General features: G+C 39.1%; 1 protein-coding gene across 1 annotated transcript in view; it reads right to left on the bottom strand.

The window, feature by feature from the left end:
* C1QTNF4 (C1q and TNF related 4) overlaps positions 1-19,905 on the bottom strand; it is a 37,337-nt gene extending 17,432 nt beyond the window's left edge. The window contains exon 1 of the mRNA XM_042866367.1: positions 19,886-19,905. The gene's annotated coding sequence lies outside the window, so the exon portion shown is untranslated. The remainder of the gene's footprint in view (positions 1-19,885) is intronic.
* Positions 19,906-20,137: the final 232 nt, after the last annotated feature.

Here is a 20,137-nt window from a genome sequence, read left to right as displayed (position 1 = left end):
CCGGGGGCGGGCGGCAGAGGGGAGGGAACGGCGGCGGCGGGGCGAGGGGTGCGGAGTCGCTGTCACCGCGGTGGCGGATCGGCCTCGGGAGGCGGCGCAGCCCGCGGGCCCGGGGCGGGGAAGGAGGGAGAGCGCGGCGCCAACGGGCGGCGGGGCGGCGCGGCGCCATGAGGGGCGGGCAGGGGTCCCGCTGCCCTGCTCGGAGGACAGGCGCCGGGGAGCGGGCCAGGCGAGTGTGCTGGCCGCGAGCCTCGGCGGGTGAGCGAGAAGCACCGTGCTCGGGTGGGCGTCTGGCGGAGAGCTGACGGAACGGTACAGCTGGGGGAAGAGAGCGGCTTTTGGTGAGATCGTGCTCTTGTCCGATCTCCTACTCTGAAGATTTGTGGATCCAAACAGATCCACAATGGAGCGGCTGCATTATTTGGTTCAACAAAAGCTCTTATCTATCCCTAGAAAGCTCGCCTTGCTTAGGTCATCACATAACAGTGAGACTGCTGCTCGTTCCTTTGGAGGTCTGTATTGATTTTTGCTGACGGCAAAATAGCAGGCTTTGCGCACTGCCGCTCTACCCTGAAGAGCAAATTTGGGGATTTGTAAAGCACGTTTACCGTTAGCCCAGTAAAACCATCTTATGTTGGCTTTCAGGAAGAACATGTGAAGATGGGAATGGTTAAAAAAAGTTCCAGCTTTTCAATACCAGGGTTCTTTCTCTCTGCTGTACCTTGTATTTGGAGAGAGATGTCAATGTACACAGTCCCGAGGGAGCTGGTGTTGCTACAGCCTTTCTTGCTCTAGAGCTGCTTTCACCGGTTGTAGCACGAGAACCTTTCTCCCAGTACCTGTTTCCACCCCACTCCTTCCTTCCCTTGGTGTCATAGCTCAGCTGCACCATGGTACCAGGAACAAGGCCGATCCCCACCATTCACAGTGGCAGAATGGAAACAAACAACAAGGGAGTGGCCTTCCTCAGATAAAGAGGACTGGCAGGTGAGATGAGCGGAATGTCATTTCATGCTATTTATGGTGTATTTTCCCCAATAACAGATCTAAAGCAGTGTGCACAACGTTACATGCATGCCGCTGTGCCTATCCTCCCCAGCCATTTATGCACCAGTGGCTGCTTCTTCCTCTCTGTTACATCCTTATCTTTCTTCCCTACACAGCAAAGCAAAGGGGAAGATGAAAAGCGGGATGAGGGATGGGAGTTAAAGACTAATCCTCATGTGGTTCTGCTAGCAGCTGACAGCTGAACAAAGTATCCTGCACGGGCTCACATCCAGCTGGTACTGCTGGCTAAACATATTTTCTGCTCTCTTAACAGCTTCTTTACACATTTCATAGGGCAGATTACTCAACATCTAATTTACTGCTCCTGGAAGAATGAATGGACCACTGACTTGCAGGAGATGAAAATGCTCATCTTGAACACAGCCCAGACAAATGCATTCCTTTAATCATCTAGCAGTGATAGCCATGATGAGTAATTTATCAACAGTATGATAGTAATGTTTTTCTAAATGTATATGTTGCCATTGTGGTCAAAATGATTGAACACCAAGATACTACAGTATTATAAGTTAGCCACATACTTAGCACTGTCCTGTGCAATCCATGGTTTTACCTTCTTCTCTGCTTCTGTTGGCTGTGCTTCTGCCTCCAGCAGTTTTTTCTTCTCATTAGGGCAACACTGCTTCATGCCTTCTCTGCTTCAGCTGAGGGGAGGAAGAGGGCTGAGAAACGGGCTGTGTTCCACTCAGAGCAACCAGGGGATTTCCTCCTTTTCCTTGGAAAAGTGTTGAAACAGAGCTGAGCTGCCTTAACTGTGGATCCCTAGGAAGGAGGCAGAAGAAGGTTTAGGTAGGCAAAAATAGAGAAGGGAAGAAGGAAATGTGCTAGATCTTCCAGTGACATCTCTGGCTTCACTGCAGATGGAAGTCCTCCCATTGGGGATATATCTCTTGAAGTCCCATGGGAGTATTGTGATGCCTTTTTGTTTGTGTGTTAGTGTTGTGAAAATTCTTATGGTATTACTAAATGGCAATCTTAGAAGTGCTTTTCCAGTTTAGCTCTCTTCATCTTCTATAATCCTAAATCAAGGCTGCTTCCCATTGTCTTTCTTTTCTCTTTTTGTTAGTGTTTATTGCTGCCTTTCTGTTGAGATATCAGGTATAGCTTGTGTGACAATCTGTTAGCAGAACCCAGGTGTTCTGCTGCTAAGTAATCTTGACATGGTCTTAGCTGGAGTTCAGGCTTTCTGGTCCTGATGTATATGTACTCCTTATAATCATTTTTATTGCTGTTGATAGCACCCTCAGTAATCATTATGTGCCATATTTTTAATTCCTGAACTATATTGTTACTTCTGGTGTCTTCATATGCAGAGGCATTGCCCTTCATGCTTCATTCACTATTAATGTTAGCATTCTGTTCTCTACAGAAGCAACCTTGCTCTGTTGTAAATAAAAATGGATACTTAATTTTCTAAAGTATTAGAAAGACAATTGACTTGTGAATTTTTGGTGTCTGATACTGTATAATCAAGATGTTATAATCACAATATAATTGTGTATAATCAATAGATATCAAGATGTTATAATTGCAATATAATCAAGAGAGTAAGGCAAAGCAGACAACAATCACAAAAAGAGAATAAGTGGAAGAGCTTACCCTTGGGTTGAGCTCACCAAAAGATACCAAAAGAGGTGATCTCCAGAAGAGATCCTTCCCCTCTGGTAGCCAGCTCTTAAATAGGTGTAGGAGGGGTGCAGCCTGGCTCCACCCCTTCCAGCAGCACAGGTGAATTGCCTTCAGCTGTGCTCCTGTAGCTGACTCAAGGCTCACCTCAGGTGATCAATCAGAGGTTCAGGCCGTGACTCAGCACTTCCCATACAGATACATATGCCCAACTTGTAAAATTCTGTCTGTTTGAAAAGTAACTTGATATGAAGTTCAACTAAGAAAACAGTAAATTAAGGAGGAATAACTTGAAGAATTAATCTTGAAATTTCCAAATTGAGTTTACAGCCACTAATAATACAACTTTCATGATGAGAAACACCACAGTCAGTTATGATTCAAACAAACCTAAAGATTAAAAAAAAAAGTCCTGAGAACGTGTAAAGACTCACTAATAAGTAAACTAACCTACAGGGGTTCTGTATTATTCTGAGGATAAGAGAAATAAACCTACATGGTCAGCTTTTTGATGTTGCAACAGTTAACAACGATAACTCTTAAAGTTCTTTATTAGACTGCTGGTGGAGTGTATATTTATTACTGACCTGGAAATTGCATGATCAGCAGATAGTACACTGAAGTCTCTCAACAGCAAATAAAAGACACAGTGATTATAGTAGGTAAATAGATAACAGGATTTTTTGAGAGCCCACCTGCAAATCCTGTTCTTGGAAATTATGGTATTAGATGAGCCTTTGCTTGGCTTATATCTTTTCATAGTCTGGAACTTGGTGATTCTGAGAGGTCTACTTGCGTATTTTTTACTTTAGAAGAATGTAAAACTTGTGTCTTGGACTCACTGATCACATCAGATGTCTGGAGTCTGTACTGTAAGGGCAGAAAGTTAAGAGGAGAGAGATTCGGGGTATATCATTTTGTTGAAATTTGGAGTAGGTCCACCTAGGAAGGCAGGTCAGAAGAAAGCATGATTCCTTTTACAAAAAAGTTGTTCTCTGCCATATGCACGAATGATGAGGGAACAGCAATTGTGACCAGTACTGGATATGCTGTGTACCCTTTTTGTCAACTGAAAGAGGTGCACCTGGAGCAAGCCAGCAGAAATGCAGTGTGAAATATACTCTTGGGATTGAAGTGTGACCCTGGATATGGTAGGAGCAAATTAATATTCTTTAAATGACAAGATTCAGAAACCATTGGCAAGGATCATCAGAAAAAGGCTCAACAGTCAGAAAACACAAAAAAGCAGAAACCCTTGTAGCAGACTGGCAACTTAAAACAAAAAGGGAAAAGATAAACAGAAAATGCTCAATTTATGAAATGGTGTTAGACACTCAGCAAGTCACCTGCTGAGGAACTTGTCTGCCAAAGTGGAACAGAAAATTTTAGGAGGTACCTGACAGGAGTTCTTGGAAAAAGGTGAGCAATAGCTGCTGGTGACTCCATGACAAAAAGGGCAGATAAAGCCAACAGCACAGTGATAACAGGGCAGCGTGCTGCAATTTTACTGCACTTGACAGACATGAATGCTCATCTTATTCACTAGAAAAGCGTCCAGAAGGATGTAACATTGACAACAGAAGAGGAAGATAGAAAAAATATTGTTTGAACTCAGTGTATGGCACACATAAGCTGTCAAAAGAATTTAAAGGGAAGAAACATTTTGCTTGTTCATCTTCTAATGCTAAAGTTTGAGGAACCCGGATAAAAAATGACAGTTTTCCACTTTAAAAAGAAATGTGATATGACTGGCAAGACTGAAGTGTCAGGACAATTCTCATGACTGGAATACTGAAGGCTCACATAACCTAAGTAGGAAAGAAGGTTATAATTTCAAGAAACTTAAAATTCTACCAATCATTTCTCTATGACCAAAGGGGAAGAAAATGTCAAAAATTCTCCTGAAGAAAAACTAAGCATCTTCCCTTATATTTGAAGTAGTTAACAGACATCAGAGAAATGTACAGCTCTGAATTCCTCTGGGACACCTGCAGACGCATACACAGGCCTTGGGTTAATGGATTTCACAGTCAAATCTATCTAACTCAGCTAGAAAGCAACCAACCAACCAATTGCTTTAAAACAGTTTTCCTAAGAACTAAATCCTATCTGAAAACTGAAAAAGAAAACAACACCTTATGTTTTCTTGTCTCTTTTTCCTTAGTCTTTGTCTCTTTTCCCTATTCTGGAAGATTCAACTCTTTCACATTTAATCCTAGGATACAAGTTTAAAACTTAATCAAGTCTGGAATGCTTATATTCTATAATAAAGCTCCAGTTTCAATTTCTAAAGAAGAGAATTATTAGCATATACAGGCAGGAAAGATTAACAGTACCACTGTTCTTGTATCCATGCAAAAGTCCAAACAAAATTCCACAATTAGTGAATGATAACTACATAAGCAGAGATGCAATTACTTCCTTAATGCACAAATTATTAACTAAAACTGTATCCAGTGATAAATAAATTCAGATTTTTTTTTTCAGTGTTACTAAAATTTGCCTGAAGTTAAGAACACATAGAGCTTTCTACCAAATAATCTTCCCTGTCCAAATGAAAATAATATACTTCTATATCTTATGCACACTATGGAACCATATTTAAGCCATCCTGTGCTCAGTGCATACCTATTTAGGTGTACTTACGATTTTGCTACAAGTTTCTTGAATTAACTTCTGAATTTCTTGGGCATTTTCCCACAATAACTAAAATTACATTTCAAGTCTGTTTACCTGAAAATATGAGCATTAAGCTCTTCATACTCACTCAAAGGTTAAAACTGGAATAGAAAATGACTCAAAAACACTGAAAGAAATTTTGCAGGATCGGTCAACCTTTCAGTTACTCAGTTTTTCATTATTTTTATTTGACAATCTGCATATTGTCAGAAATCTCCTCATATTGCTCACAGCTATGCGGGTTTAAGATTTGTTTGTTCACATTTTAAAATCTTTTTCAAATTAACAATTTTTTCTTACTATCAACTCTCCCTTTAGCATGCTTTGGATTCAGAATTTTTCCTTATAAGCTGAAATAATAAAACAAACATCCTGCAAAGCTGTCTTTCCTGATAACGATGCACCTGGGAAATTCTGAACCTCTGCAAATATTGCTGAACAAAGATAAGCAGTGCTGCTCCAAGAAGTAACCTCTAACTCTTGACAATTTATTGGTCCTCAAATTGGACCTCAAATGTTTCAGATTGAGTATTTAAGCTGTTAGATGATGACTTGCATTAGGAGAAAGATTTGTCTGAAAAATAGTCAAAGGTAAAAAAGAAGGTGATTCATCATCTGGAAAAGTTCCCTGCCTCTGCTCATTGTGCAGTTGTCCCAGCATGTGTCAGAAATTGGGCATGGTCAAGGACAGCCGGAGGCACAACTGTCATTAGAAGAAATGTTTGTCAGCTGACAGCCTCAAACACACACAGCCTCCCACAGATATCATTTTAGGCTTAAATAAGCCTTCTGGATATGCTTAGGTAGCAGTTTCCAGTAATTTTACATGGCTGCAAAACTCCTCTAAATCTGAAATCCCAAGCCAAATGATCAGCATCATACACACTACAGCTTTTCAGGATAGCTCTTTTCACTTCCAGAGTTCTCAATTTAGCACTTAACTGTATCTATGGAAATGACCTACTAGTTTGCAAGTGTATTAAGTCACATTATTTTGGATGAATAATGACACAACAGAATCGTCTGCAATAAATTACTCTTCTATGCTACCCTGCCCACTCAACAGAACACAGCTACAAAGTCTCATTTCTGGACAATTATTTCTGTACTATATATTTTTATTTTACATATATATATATTTACTACATTTGCTGTGAAATAGCAGACCCTTCCTTTCTCTGTTAAAGTTGTCTTTGATTGAACCCCGTACCACCATAACAAAGTCCAAGCCACTCAATGCATGTATGTTCCTGAAAAGGACGAGTCATCAGACAGCAGCAGCATCCTCAACTGCATTACTTTATGGACATTACAGACCCAGCAATAAAAGGTGAGTATAATTGCTGTCACCAGAGAAATTTAGGAGTGTATGGGTACAGCACTTTGAAGACTTATTTTCCACTTTACCCAGAGGAGTTCCTCAAAAACTCGTCCCATTCAGTGAAATCTTTGGTGAAAATCCAATTTGTGATACAAATGAAATAAAGACAGTTTATCTCTGATTCTGTTTCTGTATTTTCTGATTAGCTTTTGATTCACTTGGCAATTGCAACATGGGGCTGCAAGTGTTTTCCAGATATACCAGGGAAACCTTTGTGAAAGCCTGAAATACTATAGAAGATTACCTGTAATGTACTCTATGCACACGTTTCTTGGTGCCATGCATATTACTAAGGATTAGGTCCCACAGAAATATACTGACTAATGAAAAACTGAAAACTGAAACTCTGAAATTGTGAAATTAAACTGCAGTAAGAATTTTAGTTCAGCTCCCTTTGGTTCTACTTTCTGCTGTTAACCTGGTTTTCTGTTTGGTCTTCTTTCCCTATGCCCCTGTCGTCCCAGCAAGAATGCCCTCAAGTTACAGTGGTGCTAACTTCACATGCTTTTATCTTTATTTTTATTTGAAAATTCACATACACATAACACTCGTTGAAAATGTGTACTTTTTTTTTTTTCCAACCTCAAGACTTTGTAATACATTGCTTCAGTGAAACTGAAAAACAGCCTCAGTAAAATGGTTCTATGCACCCTGACAAAACACTGAAGAAAAACCAACAGTCTTTCTTCAAAATCATCTTCACGGAGTATGACTGTGTTAAAAATGTGCCTACAGTTATAAGTACATTGAGCTAATAGACACATGCCATATAACTGCTGGAGATTATTATCAGCTGGAATCAGCTGGTACTGTGAATTTGTATCGCATTGCTTTTTGTAAGCGTTACATCATGGAACTGCATACATTGCTTGGCCATACTGAGGAATGTTCTGCAAACTTTGAAAAAAGAACGAGATCAAAGAAGTTCCATGTTGCCAAATTCTTCTCACATGTTGCAGGAAACTTCCTCTTTACTGCATCTGCTCAGTGTTTTGCCCATCTACACCTTTGCCATGAAAAAACAAACAGCATATTGCTCAAAGACATCCCCTGCATCTGGGAACCACCTCCTCTCTCATTCTTGAGACTTAGGCGCTATGAAAGATGGCTCCAAGTCAGTTTTATCACTCAAAAAGAAGCTTTCCTTCCAAAATATAAGTCTTGTTAGTTTTCTGAACTGCTCCTATGCCCCTATTTTTTCATGTTTTTCCATTAACTAACACTGCCAGTTTTCCTATACAATGGCTACCAGCACTAAGTTCTACTTAGTTAACTCAAGAGGCAAAAAAGAGTACTTTTGTCTTTTTTATGTGCCAGTTCCTTTGTCCTCAAACAAAGGGCTTCAGAATTTGAATCAAAACACTTTCCTGATTTTCAGATCTCTAATTGAAAGCATAGGATGAACTTAACACACATTCCATTCATTATAATTTATGAAAAACTTTCTTTTCTTGTTGCTCATTGAAGCAAAAATACTGAAGTACAAACTGTATTCCATTTTCTTCCAAATATCCTGCCTAACTGGACAGAAGCTGTCATCATGACCTACTTTCTTTGCAATTCTGCCCCTGCCCCTTCCCCTTGCCCACAAAAGGAGAACAGTGTTTTAAATTTTATTCTCTGTAGGAAAAGGAAGCTGATCAGATTGCTCCTATTTGGCAGTTTCTAATACTGTTGGAAATCATATTTTACTTGTATTAGGCTGCTTAGAACATTCACAATTCTAAAAATCTAGCCCTTCATATTTTAATGTTTCTTTCCTTACCCAGTATGCTCCAACCCACTGAAATCTCACATGTGAATCATGCAGTCTCAGAATGTTAGCTATACAATTTTCTATGTAACTTATTGTGGAGATCACATACAAAGAAGTGGTAGAAATTATAGTGTGCGTACTTTCAGTGTGCACACCTTGCTACGACAAAGAACTCAGTGTTCCTTCAGCATCTAAATGCTTAACAATACATGCCCTGGGCATTTACTGCATGAGTTTTTCTCAACAAAAATTCAGTTTCTCTTAAAGAAATCAGTAATACCTTGAGAGAAATGTCTTTTCCATTACGCCCATTCTAGATGATGCCTCATGAATGTCTGTGCCACTGTTAATCTTCCAGAAATTTATTTCATTGACCACTATTTATCTTCTTTGATTGTATCTTTACTGTATATAAAGGCTTTCCACACCCAAGTCCACGTTTCTATGACTTAAAAACCATTTTGAGGTGAATCTGTTATATTAAACTAAAAAATACCAACCTCAATGTATACATTGAAACTCAAAGGCAAAACTAAGCAAATTAGTCCAGCTAAAGCTGACTTAAACGTTTCTTCCTGATTACCAACATAATGGAAGCCCAGCTTTCCCTAAAATAACCCAAACTGTTGTTTCAAATTACTTAAACACAATGGCCCATAAAGCTCAGCTTCCTAACCCAAATGTCTACAGTGAATTAAAAACAGCCTCACAGTAGCAATGAAATGTCTCCCGTGCTTACTCATCACAGCAAGCAAAGCCATTCCTGACAAATTCTATCAAGTTAAGCTACAGCGACCAGCAGCTTCTTTCTCATCGCCCAGCTGTACCGGCGTGTTAAAATTCCTGTCAATTACACAAAAAGTCTGCCCCTCTCCAGGGCGCATCAAAGTTCAAGATAAAACAAAACTGATCCAGTTCTTCAGTACTTCTTTCTCCTGTTCAATGGCTCTTTTGCCTGCCAGGGCTGAAAGCAATCTCTCTCTAAAGTCTATGTTTTCTCAATCATTGCCCTTTCTTTTAAATTTCTATGAAATTTTCGCTTTTTATTCCTTCACAGAAGCAATTACTGTGCAGAACAAGTCAGGTAATTCTGCTTTGCCCTCCAGATCTCAAATATAACAGGACTCTGTGGAAAAAAAAGCAGATATTTTTAATTGGACTGCTGATTTGGCCATTTTCCATGTTAGAACCTTACCTGGATAGTTAGAGATGAATCAGTATCTACACATACGTATTATTATTTTGTACTCAAATGATTTCTCTCTGACACTTTAATACAGTGTCTTCTGATACTGTATGAAGCTTACATCCAAAGGGGCACACATCACAAAACCAGGTCTGAGGCAGACCACTGGCCAGGCAGGTGGTTCCAATCCAAGGGATAGGACGTACTGTTGGCTGTAGTGCTGTGCTTTCTCTTTCTGTCTCTTTTCTTTCTCTCTGTCACTATCTCTTTCTCCTTGAACATGGTGACAAATGCGTATTTGTTGCTGATTTATGCCAGGGAAATAGTAAAAGATGACTGCTTTGTATTCTTTATTCAAACAGTTTGCCCATTCTTTCTTTCTTTGCTTGAATGACCACACAACAACCAGTCATGCACATCTGCCTGTATGCCTTGCACAATTAGATATGCTTCTGCTGAAGTGTTTCTTCCTGGGTTACTCATACATTCTGGAATTTTTTGCCCAGGTGTTAGATTAAGGCACATAAGCTCTAACACCTACACCTTGAATCATGCATTTTCTAAACCAGCTTCATGCCCTAGCTGCTGGTTGGGTGGCTTATTCTTAGATCTCATCTGTGCTGCCAACTCTTGCAATGCAATTACCCGTAATGGTTTTTGCCTGTCTTTGAGCCTGTTGAAGAGTGACCTGAGAAGCCTGAACTTTCTCATACAACTAATCCTTCTTGGATGAAAAAGTGTAAGAAAAGTCAAATGGTCTAGTTAGCTTCAGCATCACAGTCTAGCAAGGACAGACATCAGATCTGCTTGCTGCAAGAAACAAGGAAGTTCTTCATCTTCTCAGGTGCTCGTACTCTTTCCAAGGGAGTAAAGTTAAAAATAAAAAATAAAAAAAAAAAAAAGAAAGAAAGATCAAAGAGTGGTAGCTCAGTTCCCTCTTTCTTTCTTCCTTAGAAGATTTGGTTCTCTTGCCTTGTGTCCTTCTGGTGGTGAGTCTATTAAGCAAGCAGGTAACAGCTATGACAAGATCCAACAGCTGGAAGGACCACAAGTGCTAGTTTGCCAGCTTAGGAGGAATATTAACTAGCTATTTAGCCTCTGGAAGAGTCTGGTAGGAATTCCACCACTTCAGAGGATGAGGTTGAGACTGAAGCAGGCAGAAAGATCTCAAGTTATTTATGCCTTCACCTTGGCAAACATTTTTTATTACATGCTTTTTCTTCAGTAGCAAAATGTAAATAGTGTCTATAAATGCCATACAGACACACTCTCTCTGAAAAATCTTGGGCTCTGATACATATGATTGGGAGCATGCTGCAAGTAATTTCAGGATCATGAAGAAAGCTTCGTGTGAAATTAGCAGCAAGTCTCTCAGTGTAAGAAAATCAGAATCAATTGCAAAGGAGAATTATAATGCTTCTTCCTGAAGTCTATAATTAAGGTACGCTTTTGCTAGGGAAAGAGATTAGAACAGCTGAGTATCCTGGAAGATTTGTGGAAACTCATTTCACCTTTTTAGGATTTAGCTTCACATACTGCAGACAGGAAACAGGAAGAAATGTTGACATAGCAAAAAGCCTCATGCCATACATCACAAATCATGAGTAAATAGATGGCAAACATACCCAAGGGACTTCTGAAACTGGCCAAACTCATGTCAGACTGACTGGAGCATCAGAGAGTTATGGAAGATTGATATATAGGAACACAAAGGAAGTAACAAAACTGCAGCAGAAAAACAACACGTTCTGAAACTATAAATTGCACACGCGAGAAAATACTGGAATCAGAGAGAGCAATTTGGATGTGCCGATAATACGCATTTGAGACACACAGCTTTCCTTGGACTAAACTTAAAGAATAGTTTGTAATGCATTAGCATCATCTACTGGACAGTGCAGGGAATACATTTTGGAAACTGGAATACTAAATACAACATATAGCAATATTGTATTTATTTAGCAAACACCCAGAACACACTGAAGATTTCAAACACTTAAAAAAAACCCCACCAAAACCATATTATATTAGTTTGCTTTTTGTGAATGTTGATGCATCTGTGGTAAAAAGTGTAGTAAAGACTGTAAAAGAGATTTCAACCTAAGAAATCCTAGTTTCTAGTAGTGGAAAATGCTATGTGATAGTTGTGGGCACAGGAGACATTTCTGAAAATATAATATGGGCATTTAATTGGAAATACAACGTTTACTTACAGGTATTTAATTACTTTAGATGTGGAACAATAGCAATATAATTAATGATTATTTGTAAACTCCTGCAATAATAACCAAAGGTCTTTGAGTACCTTTAAGAAGAAAACCTGAGGAAAACAATTTACAGTCAGAAAACAGCACTGCCAGCCACCAAAAAGGACAAAGGAGATCAGGTAGTGTCAGAAAAACACACGGCCCAGTGGGAACTAGAAGTCTTGAGACTCTTAGCTGTAATGGTTGCTCACAGTCAAGCTGGGAACTTGATGAGAGCTCCTGTCCTGCAGTGCCACCTGCCACTCCAGAGCACAGCAGAGCCTCTGCCCAGCTAAGTCGGCTGCAACAAGAGAGACTGATGGCACTACAGAGGAGATGATGGAGCCCCAGTACTGCTGAATCTTGTGAGAGGAAATCTCATTCCTTGGGTTTTGCATCCATCACCTATCCTGAGAAATACCTCCATGCTTTATGATGATTCAGAGGAGAAAAGCTTAATCTGAGCAATATAGGAATGTTATCACAGAAAAGATTAGGACATCTTTGTCTAATGTCCTCTGTGACAGAAGAATCATCGTATTGTTGTATTTATACCATTAGTGCATTTAACATGCCCCATGTGGTGTAAAAAATGTACAGAGTACTTATTTGAAATACTTTACTTTCTTATCATAGGGAAAAAAAAATTCAACAAACAAATCCAGAAATGCTGGAAAGGAAAACACAAAGTCATAAACTTGCATTATGTAACACTGCACCACAGCCCCAGCTACTGATCAGCTGTGTCTAAATGCTTATGAATACACATAAACAGTCAGCTTTTTCTTGTATCTTGTAGCAGGAAGATTGACTATGAAATTATATTATGCTTTGATAAAATGACCTTTCTGTATTTTTTTATCTTTAATTTTTTTTTTTTTTAGGATTTAGTTCTTATTTTGTATTGCTTATTTGCATTTATGTATGCTGATATTTGCAGCTAGTACTAAAACCAGTAGGAGTTGTGAACGGTGGGTATCCAAGTTCAGGTCTTTTATTAAGCCTTCCAGAGAACCTCATTAGATTCTTCAGCCCTGACTGACTTAAAGAACTGCTTCTTTTCAGCATTTTTTCCACTCCTTCCAAAGTTTAGAGAGGCTTCACAGAGCCTCATTTCTTTTGAACTGTGTACATAAGAGTGTAAGAGGCAGACATTTTGAGCCTAATTAGTGACAATACTGCAGTGAATTCAACAACAAAGAAGAAGAGTAAGGATGGTCAAAGAATAATAGCATGAGCGTGTTCTGATGATTGCTTGTGATTCTGTGCTGTTTCCTGGTTGCTTAACCAGTACTAAGATGCCACTGTTACACATAAAGAGGCAGAGGTGAATTACAAATGGGAGATAAAAGGAGCTATTTTTACTTCTTTCATGAGCCATCTATCATATATTAAAGCCAATGTAACACAGTGCTTGTACACTTCTGGAATACAATAACAGAAATTGGAGACAGTGGTAAAGTGAAGGGGATGATCAAGAGCACCAACACAGAGTAAAGGCACTTAGTTAACTTTTTAGTTCATGCAGTTGAGGAACCAAAGTAGAACCTGGCATAGCAGAGGAGGAAGAGATTAGCAGTCGAGAAAGCAAATAAAAATCAATAAAATATAATAATAATAATAAAATTTAAAAAAATGAAGCAATCCACATTTTGAATGACTCTGTGCGTATCCCAGGAGCAGAGACTCTAGTTGTGATGGAAGAAGAGGACCCAAACGACAAGGTATGGCATGTGGTCAAAGAATAGAAGGGCAGTTCTTTGAGATATATGAGGGAAAACAGAGAATAACAGCTTGCATGTCAGAGCCCTATAAAATGGCTAGGAGAGTGATAGAATTAGTGTGATTGAGAGTAGTAGAACATTAAAGTCTTTATCAGCTCAGGCTATGAGCAAGCCACAGAGAGACCAAAGAGAGGACTGCACAGAGGGAGGGAGGTCAGGAGACACGGGTTAGATTTTTGGATGTCTGGGCTCAAACAATGCCACAAAGAAAAGAGTGGTATGGAAAAGAATTATGCTGGACAATAGCTGGAAAAGAAGGAAACTCCTAGGGTTTGGATTGTGAAACGGGCACGAATTAGAGAAAAAAATTAAGGGGAACAAAGGATGGAAGGATTCCTAGAAGCAAGGAACAAGCAGTGGTGTTAAAGGCTCAAGACAAGATGAAAGGGGAACAGAGACTCAAGATTTCTTTAGGAGACTTGATCAATTGAAGCTAGGTGCACAAAGACTTCCCTTAAGCACAAACTGACACCTCTCTATCTTTTCTGAGGGCAAGATCCAGATATTCTGTCCTTCCCTTTCTTTAGAAAGGCAATTTGCATCACAGAACAAAAAGAAAAATAGCTAAAAATATACTGTGAATCATGGAAAATTGTATCTACTAAATCTCACAGTGTACTGCTATTGCCATAGTAACCCTCGTTGCTAGATTACTGCAAGCTGTTTCTTTGCTAAATTTTCCTGGAAGCTTTGCCAATTTTCAGTTTGGTTTCAAAATGAAGTTTAATAAAAAATAAAGAATAACACTGAGAACCCACACTGCATCCTTCTATTTCTTCTTTGCAAATTCTCTCCCAGCCCTTTTATTCTTCTTTCTAAGAGAAATGTCCTTTAAGAAAGAGTTTTCAGAGGCATCTTTTGTCAAAGGTGCAAATGGACTTCTGGTGGGTTTTGCACAATCTGTTAGGATTCTGACTCAATACCCAATTCAGTGAAGTGCAATCCTCAGTTGGAAAAAGAGGTATTACTTACAGCTGCTTTTTGGGTTGTTTTTCTCATTCAATTTCATAGAAAAGTCCAGCTCATCAGTGGTACAGCATTGCATTTCATGAATAAAGAAAGTGAAAAAAAGCATGAGAGGGAGCAAGAAAAAGCACTCCACATCTTTGCCCTTCACTGTTTTCCAAAACTAACAGCTTTCAATCCTGATAGCAATCCCCAAACTAAGACTAGTTTAGTAGAAACTAAAAAGAGACTTAGTGAATGGATTCATCTGCTTCTTTCTCATATTGCAGAGCTGCATTCACTTCATGGATGTGTGCTTCAAGGAACAGAACTTCAGATTCTGATAAAGGTAACTTTTCCTCTTTTACCTCGTGGAAATTTCAGGAAACTAACATATGTAATGTGTGGTGCCACAGTGATTATCTGACTATAAGATCTTGTAAAAATTTGTTAGTTAAGCTCACTATAGCATTTGATACCTTGTTGATGACACACAATGAAACACAGGCAACGCTATGCTTGCAGAGCAATAGTGTTGGCCTCTTCTGTCCAAAAGTGGAATCAGCTTCAACAGATTGGCATCCTTCTGGCAAAAGTGCACACTGATGAGCCAAATAACATTCTCTGGCCAATGAGTCACAAAACCATGATGGTCAGAACCAGCCCATCTTTTAGATTTTGGCAATAGACTGATGATCACTTTGTCTGTGTGACATAGTTCTTTAGAACATAAAAACCAAATGCCTTTCATTCTTTTCTTTAAAGAAGAGTAATGGGGGTGATTGTGGACATCTAGAGGCACTATTCACATACTTGTGGAAAGTTTAAACTGTTTATGGGAGAACTTCTGTGGCAACTGAAAAACCTCCTTGTTAGAGGAAAAAACTAGGTGTAGAACCAGGAAGTTACTGCTTGGCTTGATTCTTGAGTGTGTTAAGCCAAAGGCTGACTGGTCAAAGAAGCGACCTTATGAGTCATCAGATGCAGAAAGAAACTCTCATGCTTGCCCCTGGCATATGCTGAAATGCAAAAGGGATGTATAATGGGTATGTAATTTCTTTTGCTTTGAGAAGAAAAAATGTTGAAAATGGAGCTGAAGGCAGAGCTTCTGGTACAAAGGGCCTTTGAAGTCAAAGCTATTAACCTCTTAAAATATGACTCAGTCCTCCACATAAACTTATTCTGGGCAACAAAAACTTGATTCTCATTGCTATGTCAGGCTTTCAAAGGCCTTCTGCTTAAATCATAGGCTGTCATGTTTCATCTGCAAAATGGGTCTGTAATACCAATTCTCCTTTACTTTTGCCCCTGCTCCCTCACTCTGGTTAGTGAAGAGGAAATCAGTAAGTTCTCTGCATGTGAACAGATATTTTCTCTTTAATAAATAAGCATATAAATATGTACCAGAAATGAGTATAATGAGGGAAAACATGGCAGGAGTCAAATCTTGTGCAATAAAACAGGAAGCTTACAAAATATATGGACAATACCCCCTGAAAGATTCTCTATGTGAGTGCTTCTTTCAGTGAAGGAATTTAGTATCACCACAGAGGTGTACAGTTGTAGCTTTATAAGTCTGATGGATCTTTATAAGTCTATGGAGAATAGGAGCCTCATCAGAGACTGACTGATATCTGTGATAAGTTACAAAAATTCATAAAACACTGGAAAGGTTTAAAAGGGAAAGATATCAAAAGTTCTGAGCAAGAGGTTTATGCAAATATGAGCTCTATCAAAGGAAAATTATGGTATATACTCATAAGTAGGTCAGCTCTGAATCACTAAATTCATTTGCAGTATTGGTTTAGGAAAAAATATTTCATATCTTCAATATTTGCAAGTCTCTCTCTGTCCATATTTACACAAGTCAGTTTAGGGTAAATGATCTCAAGTATCCTCACAGCTACTCTCAAAGAAAGTTCAGTTACCCTTGAGCAGCCGATATACAAAAGCTTATTGTTCCAGCACCTACACGTATGCTGCTTCCTTGCAATAAAGTCTGAGTAACATCTCTTTAACACAGAAGTCTAAAATGAGCACTGGATTCAGGTTCCTAAAAAGTGAGGGAAAGTCTTACGTTTAAATTCATCTTTCCAAAGTTGTAAATGAGAATCATCCATTAATGTTGCAGGATGAAAAGCTGTGGATGAAGAGTTGCAGGCTGAAATTATAAACTCCAAATTCCTCCCACACCTACAGTAGATGCTGCATGACCTGTTCAGCACTACCTGGCAGAGATCCTGGGGTTAAACTTTCAGTCATAATAAAACATAAGGAAATTGGAGAAACATGTCAGATGTTAATATGTCATAGTACTGTAATTAAAAGGCTAAGATTCTCACAAATGCTCATAATCTGTGCCTTCTTTCTACCCTGTGCAGACACAAAATTGTTGCAGTCACTCCCACATATTAAAATGTCTCTTCAATTAACATTCCTTGTCAAAGTATGTGGCCAGATGACACACACTGTGCTGTACAAGAAAAGGAAGTTTCTCGACAGAATTATTGAACTGATGGATCTGCTTTCTTCCGTTTTATTTTATAATTGGGCTGACGTTGAGGGAGAGATCCTGCTTTGTGCAAATACTAGTTCATGTAATAACATTTCCAAAGCTGCATCCTATAAAAGCCAGAAAAAAAGAATTTTCCTCAGCAACACATCCTCGATTTGAAGCAGCATGGTGAGCTTCCCTGGAAGTAACCAGATAGGGAGGCAACAGAGTACGTAGTTAGGTTTCTCTATTTGGCACCAAGGCAGCAAATTCCACCATGGTGAAGTTCAGGTAGAAGCCTCCAAATTAGTGAATGTTCTGGACTCTTTGATCTGGTTTTCTAACGCAAGAAACGTAATTTTGCGGTGAGGAAAAAGGCAGCTCCTTGTCCATCTCAGAGGCGTTGGCATGCAAGGGAGTCAGGCTGAAGCTACTGAGCAGAGGCAGCACAAGCACTAACTACTAACTCAATAAGTCAGGCTGTCTCTCAAACTGTGAAGCAATCAGAAAACTAGGGACCAATCTAGGTGTACTCAGGGAGTGAAAGAAAGGAAAAAAAAAATCTGGGGACACAATTCTGTAGGTCACAGGGGTCCATTATTTTTGCTGCTAGCAGAACAACTTTGCTAAAATGGCAGCAAGCCAAGGGCTTTTCTTCGGTCTTCTCTTACATTTTAGAGTCCTTTGTTGCAGAAGAAAGAATAAAAATGCAAAGCTGTTTCATGCTTAATGGAGGGCCTTTAGTGACATTCAAAAACTAGAATTCACAAAACAAACCCAAAGATCACCAGTTGAACATCAGGACAGGTAATGAGAACTTGCTTTACTATCTCAACAAAAAAACCAAACAACTGTTTTTTTCTTCTTTTCAGTTCTCAAGTTTCTTGGGTAAAGGAGTTGCAAATTTATGAGACTTGACCTGATCTAACATGTTCCTGTCATTAGAGGTCAGCTGTGCACTCATACTGGCAGATGTATGCAATGGCACACCATTGCAATGCTAATACATGCATACCATTTTCAAGTTGTTCTTGTTCGAATTTCATACAGTGAATCCAAGCAAGCAGTATCTAAGTTCTGAGTTATATTCCATTTTTATCATGGTAGTGGGTTTTAAATTGATTTTCAAAGTAGTGACCAGTTTCCAGTCACATAAACCCTAGTTAATAACTCCACCAATGGCCCTTGAATTGCTATTAATTTCATGCACTTACAGAATTTGCAATGCTTACAGTCTGATTAAAAACTTGAAATGCTGACATTTTAGGAATAGTACTTAAAGGGGTCATATAATTAGCAAAATTTCATCTAACGAATTTTAATTTGGAGATGGCCTTGCAAATTTGGATGTTAGAAATAATTCACAATTGGATTTCTCATTTAGAAACTTCTTTAGCTATAAAAAGTGAGCTATTAAAAATTATTTAAAATTTAGTCTGAAGTACCATTTCATGGCAAAGGGAATTAAAAAAAAAAAAAAAAGAGGAAATCAGGAGGCATTAAGAAATTCTGATTTCTTGAGAGAGTTTCAGGAGTTTATTCATAGGATTTTCTGACCAAGCTTTACATAATAGCAAAGACTTGATGACCAATTAAATCCTTTTTTATTCTCTGTAGAAGTGTAATTTGGCCAGAAGCCTTAAGCCGGAAGCCTTCAACAGTCTAATCTCAGTCTTAAGAAACTGAAGCTATAGTTGTGTCCAGATTGTAGCTCTTTCTAACTGAATCAGTAAGCAAAGGGACATAGTCACTATAAATATTTGGAATTTTCATCCAAAGACTTGCAGCACTTTCTCAGAGAAGGCAACTACAGCTAAATGGCTAATGCTACTAGGTGATATCATTAAGCCCATTAACAAATCTGCCATGGCAGACAACAAGTCACCTGATTAGCACAGGAGACACCTCGTTCATACTGGATATTTCTCTGGAAGCAGATGTCCTTTCATCAGCACATTGCATACAGGCAACAGAGGTCCTGTTGCATCCTTCTGCTTGTTCGTCTGAGTGGTGGTAATCAGTTAATTAGCCTTGGAAACCTCTGTCTTTCACAATGATTATCAGTTAAGGGCATTTGGGGGTGAGTGGCTGTCACTGCTGTCATGTAAGGACAGTTCTAGAAAGGCTGCTTACAGGAATATGAAAAAGTGCTGAGGGGCAGGGAATTTGACTGGATAATTATCAGTTAGATTGAAAAAAAAAATTAAAGTCATCTCCCTTGATGCTCAGGGAGAACACCATTTCTTTTGATAGTGTTGTTCCAAACAGCACACAGATGTTTCCTTTTTCCCTAAAAACAGAATTAACAGGGACAATGGTTTTCTGAATAATAATAATATAAAGTTAACTGATGTTAAAGATGCTTCTCTGAACAGTTGATGCATTTCTGAGGCAGACAGCATGCAGCATGAGAGATTGCTTAGAACAAGATCTCTGAAATCAAACTATTAACTTGGTGAGCAAAAAAAAAAAGTGGGCTTTTTTTCTACTACGTGCTCTGACTCCAAATCTGAAAGAACAAACATAGCTCGAACCAGCCTGGCTACATCAAAGGTTCTCCAAGTTCTGCCCTCCAGACAAATCAGTCCAGACTACACTGCTAACTCACAGTGGCAAACAGATTGGATGCAGGCAGTTTGAAAAGTTCTTTGCTTCAAGCACATACTGAGATTACTGTTCTCCCCCAGACTTGTGCAGCCTTATACTGCACAGTTTCCTACCTTTTCTCAGCTTTCACACGGCTTCACATCATGATTTCAGAGTAACTGACACACGGGATGGATGAGACACAGCAAAACTGTCCCCTGAAATTACAGAGATGGATTACACATTTAGTGCAAGGTATTTAAGCTTGGAAGTGTTATGAAATAGGAACTATTTCTATGTTGAACTGCTATCAAGTAGATTTCGCGTGGTTTTCACATCTCTGTGCTGCATTTCTGATACCACACAGTAGATGGCAGAAGCCAATA

The sequence above is a fragment of the Lagopus leucura genome, unplaced genomic scaffold (assembly GCF_019238085.1).
Source record: "Lagopus leucura isolate 7727_CA_CO unplaced genomic scaffold, USGS_WTPT01 Super-Scaffold_1, whole genome shotgun sequence".
NCBI lineage: Eukaryota > Metazoa > Chordata > Aves > Galliformes > Phasianidae > Lagopus > Lagopus leucura.
This window is presented reverse-complemented; position numbering and strand designations above follow the sequence as displayed.